The following is a 6,000-nucleotide window of genomic DNA, read 5'->3' as shown; positions in this document are numbered from 1 at the left end:
TGGACCCTCGGGATAGACTTTCCAGGAGCTATAAAGGCCCCTGGAGCTAAGAATTCAAGTACAACTCAAGCAATCAATCTGTAAGCAATTCCTAAGCAACTAGTGAGCTTCAAAAGTGTAAAAGGCTTCTCCGCCTTCAGAAAAGGAGATTTTTCTTACTGTGCTTTTTTCTACTGTCCTGGATTAACAACCTCCTTACTTGTAACCAGGTTAAATCCCTGAGTCTTTTCTGTTCCTATTTCTTTTTCTGTTTTATTAATTTAGTTGCTGTTATTTTATTGCTGATTTAAATTCTAAGTTGAAATCCGAGGAGGGTATAGTTTGTTTTTGTTTTCAGCAATTCACCCCCCTCTTGCCGGTCTCCGCTGCACTAACAAGTGGTATCAGATCCTGATCGCCTCAGAAGGACTAACTGCCAACTGAAGCACTACGATCAAGACGATGGCCGGAGCGAACATCCATCCCCCGAAGTTCGACGGAGACTTCGCCACATGGAAGCGAAAAATGGAGGTATTCTTTAAAACTGAGTTCGATATATTACTAACAATGAAATACGGTTTTACAGCTCCTAAAGACAAAGAAGAGTTCCAATGGACGAAGAAGGAGCAGGCAGATTTCGTGGCAAATGGAAAAGCTGAGTTTCACTTGCTCAGCATTCTTCCGCCCCAAGAGGTAAGTCGGATCAGAAGCTACGACTCCGCAAAAGATCTCTGGGAGAAATTCCTAGAGCTCCACGAAGGCACCTCGGAAGCAAAGCTAGCGAGGCGCGACATTCTTCGAACACAACTAACGAATCTCCGAATGAACACCGGTGAGAAGGTAGCGCAACTCCAAGCACGGATCAAGGAGCTGATAACGCAACTGACGAATCTCGGCGAAACGGTAATGAACCGAGACTCTATCCGATACGCGCTCAACGCCTTCCCGAGGACTCCGGAATGGGCGTCCTTAGTAGATGCTTACTACATCTCTAAGGACCTTGAGGTAAGTACCTTAGAAAGTTTGTTTTCTACCTTTGAACTTCACGAGTCTCGAATTGCAGAGCCTAAAGAAGTAGTGAAGTCAAATCTCGATGTCGCCCTACAAGCAAGGAGGGACGATCCCAATTCCGAAGCTTCGATCGACGAATCCGAAGCAGCACTACTGGTAAGACGGTTTAATAAATTTTTAAATTCTAACAAATTTAGATTGAAGTCGAAAAAGCTCCAGAGAAAGAAAAGGGTGGTTCGTTGCTACAATTATAACGAAGAAGGACATATCTGTTGGTGCAATATCCCACAGGTCAGGTTTGACCTGGTTAACCAAGCTTGAGTCTTGGTTTGGGTTTCAATGTTTGACAATACAAGACTTCGATGATATAGACAACTGCAGGTGCAGTTGTCATTCGGGGAGATTGTTTGGAGCAATTCCCCTCTGATCAGGATCTGATCAAGTTGATTGAAGAAGAGTCAAGTAGGTCAAGGTTGACTGGATACTTGACTGGGAAAGTCCTAACTGGGATGTTAGGCAGAAGGAAAATCCTGGTGAGTGAAGCCAGGTGAAAGACCTAGTGAGTGAAGCTAGGCAAAAGGAAAATCCTAGTGAGTGAAGCTAGGTGAAAGCCTGGTGAGTGAAGCCAGGCAGAAGAGAAGTCCTAGTGAGTGAAGCTAGGCAGAATGGAAGTCCTGGTGAGAGAAGCCAGGCATGGGAGAAATCCAAATGGGTCAAGGTTGACCAGACATCTGGTGAAAGTCCAAGTAGGTCAAGGGAGTGACCAGATACTTCCATGATGAAGAAAAGTCCAAGGAGGTCAAGGGAGTGACCGGATACTTGGCATGATGAAGAGAAGTCCAAGTAGGTCAAGGGTGTGACCGGATACTTGGCATGATGAAGAGAAGTCCAAGTGGGTCAAAGGGATTGACCGGACACTTGGTGAGGGAGTCCTAGCAGGTCAAGGGTGACCAGATGCTAGGCATAATGAACCAACAGGTCATGGATTGACCGGATGTTGGTTTGGGGGCTTTGGGACTTGGTTTTGGGCAAAAACCAGTAGCCGGATCGATCAGCCAAACGATTGGCTGGAGCCAAATCGATCGACCGATCGATTGGGGTGTCCCTGCGAGAAGCCTTTGTCCCAATCGATCAGTGGATCGATTGGGAGGAAGTCACGAACGCACAGAAGCCTGCTGGATCGATCAGTGGATCGATCTAGAGGTCCTAATCGATCAGTGGATCGATTGGGAGCTGCGATTTCGCGCGATAAGCCCTAGATCGATCAGCCGATCGATCCAGGCTATTCCAGAGAGCACAGAGGTGCTCTGGATCGATCCATTGATCGATCCAAAGCCTCCCCGATTCCAATCGATCGGGAGCATTCCAATCGATCGGGATCCGACCGTTGGCGTCGTATTTAGCTGTAGGCGCTCGATTCCTTCGGTAGAGATCATGAGAGCTTACCAGACTTGATAGCATTCATCTCAGATCCTCCACAGCCTCTCCACAGAGCTCTCTACGCCAGATCTTGAAGATTCTTGGAAGCTTGTCCAAGTCAAGAGGCGAAGAAGAGAAGTTAGGGTTAGGGCTTTTTACTGCACTTCATTGTAAGCTTTACTTATATTTTGTTACCTTTCCTTTCTTCTTATTTTGAGAGTCTTGTAGGGTTTCTCCGCCTTCGGTAGTTACCGAAAAGGAGTGTTTACATAGTGGAGGTGTGTGTGTGTGCATGGATCCTTGGATTAATCACCTCTTGTGAGGTGGATACCAAGTAAATCTACTTTGTTAGCATTGTTATAGTTTGTTTCTTGTAATTTCCGCTGCATCTCAGAAGAAACAAGCAACGCCAAGCACACGAGCATGCGACGAGCTATTCACCCCCCCCCCCCCTCTAGCTACTTTTCGGTCCCAACAAGTGGTATCAGAGCGAGGTCGCTCTTCACCGGAATCATCGCCGGAAGGGGCAAACAAAACAAGCAAAGCTAGAGGGTGAAGAAGTTGGAGCAAATTCATCAAAATCAAAGAATTCAAGAAGCTCAACTTCAAGATGCAATTCCAAGATGGACTTGGATTTGACACGAGGGTGGCTCCACCATTCACTTCAAAAAATTTCGATTCTTGGAAATTAAGAATCGAAAATTTTCTTATGATGGAGATAGAGCAATGGTTTGCTCTAATGGAAGGATTTCAAGCTCCAAAGAACTCCAAGGGCAAAGCTCTCAAGAAAAGCAAATGGAGCTCGGAGAAAATTCAAAGGAGCGAGGCAAATGATAAAGTGACCAAGCTTTTGGTCAATTTATTGCCAAGCAACATTTTGGCTCAAATTGGAGAGTTTGAAGATGCCAAGGAGCTTTGGAGCAAATTGGCAAGAATTCATGAGATCCCCTCCACTGTACCAAATCAAGAAGAATCCAAAGAGGGCGACTCAATGGATCAAGACCAAGAAGAGGAGGACTCCGAGGTTGAGAGACGCTCAACCTCCGAAGAGGAGGTCCAAAAGGCTTCATCCTCAAAGGAGAGCAATCAAAAGAACAAGGAAGGAGTATATTCCTTGTTTCATGTACAAGAGGATGAAGATGAAGAAGTAGGTGAAGCCTCCACCTCTAGGATTGAGGGGGAGCAATCTTCATTGACACCGGAACAAGAGCAAGAAGAATCCTCCACATCCGGGTCAAGAGAAGAAGAGGATGATGTAGCTTCCACCTCCATAAGTCAAGCAAAATCAAATGGAGGAGTATCATCTTCGGATCAAGAGGAAGTCTCCACATCCACATCACGTGGAGAAGATGCCACCCCTACAAGCAAAGGTATAAATATTTCAATAAATAATAAAAATCATATCATATGTTTTGAATATAGGGAACATGGGCATTACAAAAGTAAATGCCCTAAATTGGCCAAGAAAAAGGGTTAAGTGGCACAAAAGGGCAAAGTGAAGCCCAAGGAGACCGTCCCCGGAACAAAGAAGAGCAAGAGCACATTGTGTGTTTCTTGTGCCAACAAAAAGGACATTACCGGAGCCAATGTCCTAAGGGGAAGAAAGCGATCAAGACTTTTGGAGGAAGCACAAATCAAGGGGGAGCCTCCAAGGTAAAAAGAAAAGTATCATTTATTGAGCTTATCCCCGTAAATAATGGTAAAAAGCATGTTAGCTCCAATTTATACCATTTTAATGCTATTTACCAGGAAAAAAGGAGGCATGATAAAGTTAAGAAAAATCATGTAGCTTATCATGCTAAAACCTCCCAACCTAGGTTTAGAAATGTAGATAAGAATTTAGGCAAGAACGCTAAGGATTCTAGGTATTTGTCTAAGAAAAAGAAAAGTCATGATTTTAGTGAAAAATTTATGGTTGAGGGATTATGGAAGGAAAATCAAGTCTTGAGGTCAAGACTTGATAAATTAGAGAAGACCCTTAGAAAAATCAAAAATGAAACACAAGGGTCTAAGGGTAAAAATCTAGGGCTAGGAGTATCAAAGCCATCCAATGGCCATAGAGGTTTGGGATACAAACCAAAGGCTAAAAAGGATGTAGTCTCTTACCATAAGGTTCCATATAGCTATGGAACCAACCCTAGGCTTAGTGGGCAAGCCAAAAATACTAGGGAGGTCATCCCTAAGAGTATTTTTGCAACAAATGTGACTAAGACTTATAAGAAGTCTAATAAAGTCACTAAGGAGGTCACAAGGAAAGAAATCTCTAGGGTTGACCTAAAAAAGGTGACAAAGGCTTCTAAGAAGTCAAACAAGGTCACTAGGAAGGTATCTAGGGAAGTTATTCCTAGTGAGTACCTAGAGCATCCAAGGAGTACCAATAGGTTTTGGGTTCCTAGGAGCATTTTCTCTACCCCATAGATGGGTTAGAGAGTGTCAACTCTAAGAAGAAGGGTAGTGTTACGCTCCGCAAGTGTACGGAAATGTCGCAAGTAATATAAAAGATTATCGTATCCACAGGGACTGGAATAAGCACTAGAAATGTCTCAATGCGAATTAGCTAAACAACAATCCAATCGTTTCAAAAGCAAAGTAAAGGTAAACAAATCTAATCTTAAAGATCAACAAACAAGAGTCTAGTGTTTTGGGTTATGATAAAGGGAGATTCTAGGAGTTTCGGTTTCTTTGTAAGATTTCTTGAATGTAAATGGTTCACCAATTCTTATCCCTCAATTGCCAAATATGTAGAAAGTTGTCGGTTCTCTCTTGCAATAGACAACCGGCTAAGGACTGAGAAATGTATCTAAATAGGATTAATTAGACATGAACCTACGTTGTCCTTACACAGAAGAGCACCTATTACTATGCCTTCCTCGAATATCAACATAGAAGCCCACAACCTATTAATCTATTAAGATACAAGAAACTAATCACAAGATCCATCCTACTCTCTTGAAAATTCCCATTTCCTCTTCAAGATTATCTCTCAAACGTCCTTACACGGGCTTGCACCTGTCACGTGGATCCCTCGGATGATCGAGTGAGAGTTTATCTTTACAAAGTCCACAAGAAATTCAAACAATCAATCAAGAATGAGAATTAAGCACAAATCACCATTAATCATTCAAGATCTAATTGATACAAGCAAGACAATGTCATTGAAACAAGAAAATGGCAAATCCATAAGAGATTACATCAATCCACCATACAAATACTCCCTTAATCCTAGAATACAAGATCTACTCCATGAATCGAGGAAGAAAACCCGAAGAAATAGAGATTACAAGCATTTCTTAAATCCCCAATCCAAGAAATCAAGAAGAGGGGGAAAGAGAAAACTTATCTACGAAGAAGCCTCGTCTTCGGATCCAATCCTCGCTCCGGAGTCGAAATCGTCGAGATCTCCCTTAGAATCGCCCAGAAATCCTCCCAAGAATGGGAGGAAACCACCAAATCTTGCCTTCTCCCAAAGGGGGAGAGATCCCCTTTCAATTCATGAAGAAGGGTTTAAATAGAGGAGGGAATCGGGCGCCACACGGCCCCGTGACACGGCCGTGTGAGATTCACACGGCCATGTCCAGTTCCCTCTCTGCC

This window comes from Zingiber officinale, chromosome 2A, assembly GCF_018446385.1.
Source record: "Zingiber officinale cultivar Zhangliang chromosome 2A, Zo_v1.1, whole genome shotgun sequence".
Classification (NCBI taxonomy): Eukaryota; Viridiplantae; Streptophyta; class Magnoliopsida; order Zingiberales; family Zingiberaceae; genus Zingiber; species Zingiber officinale.
This window is presented reverse-complemented; position numbering follows the sequence as displayed.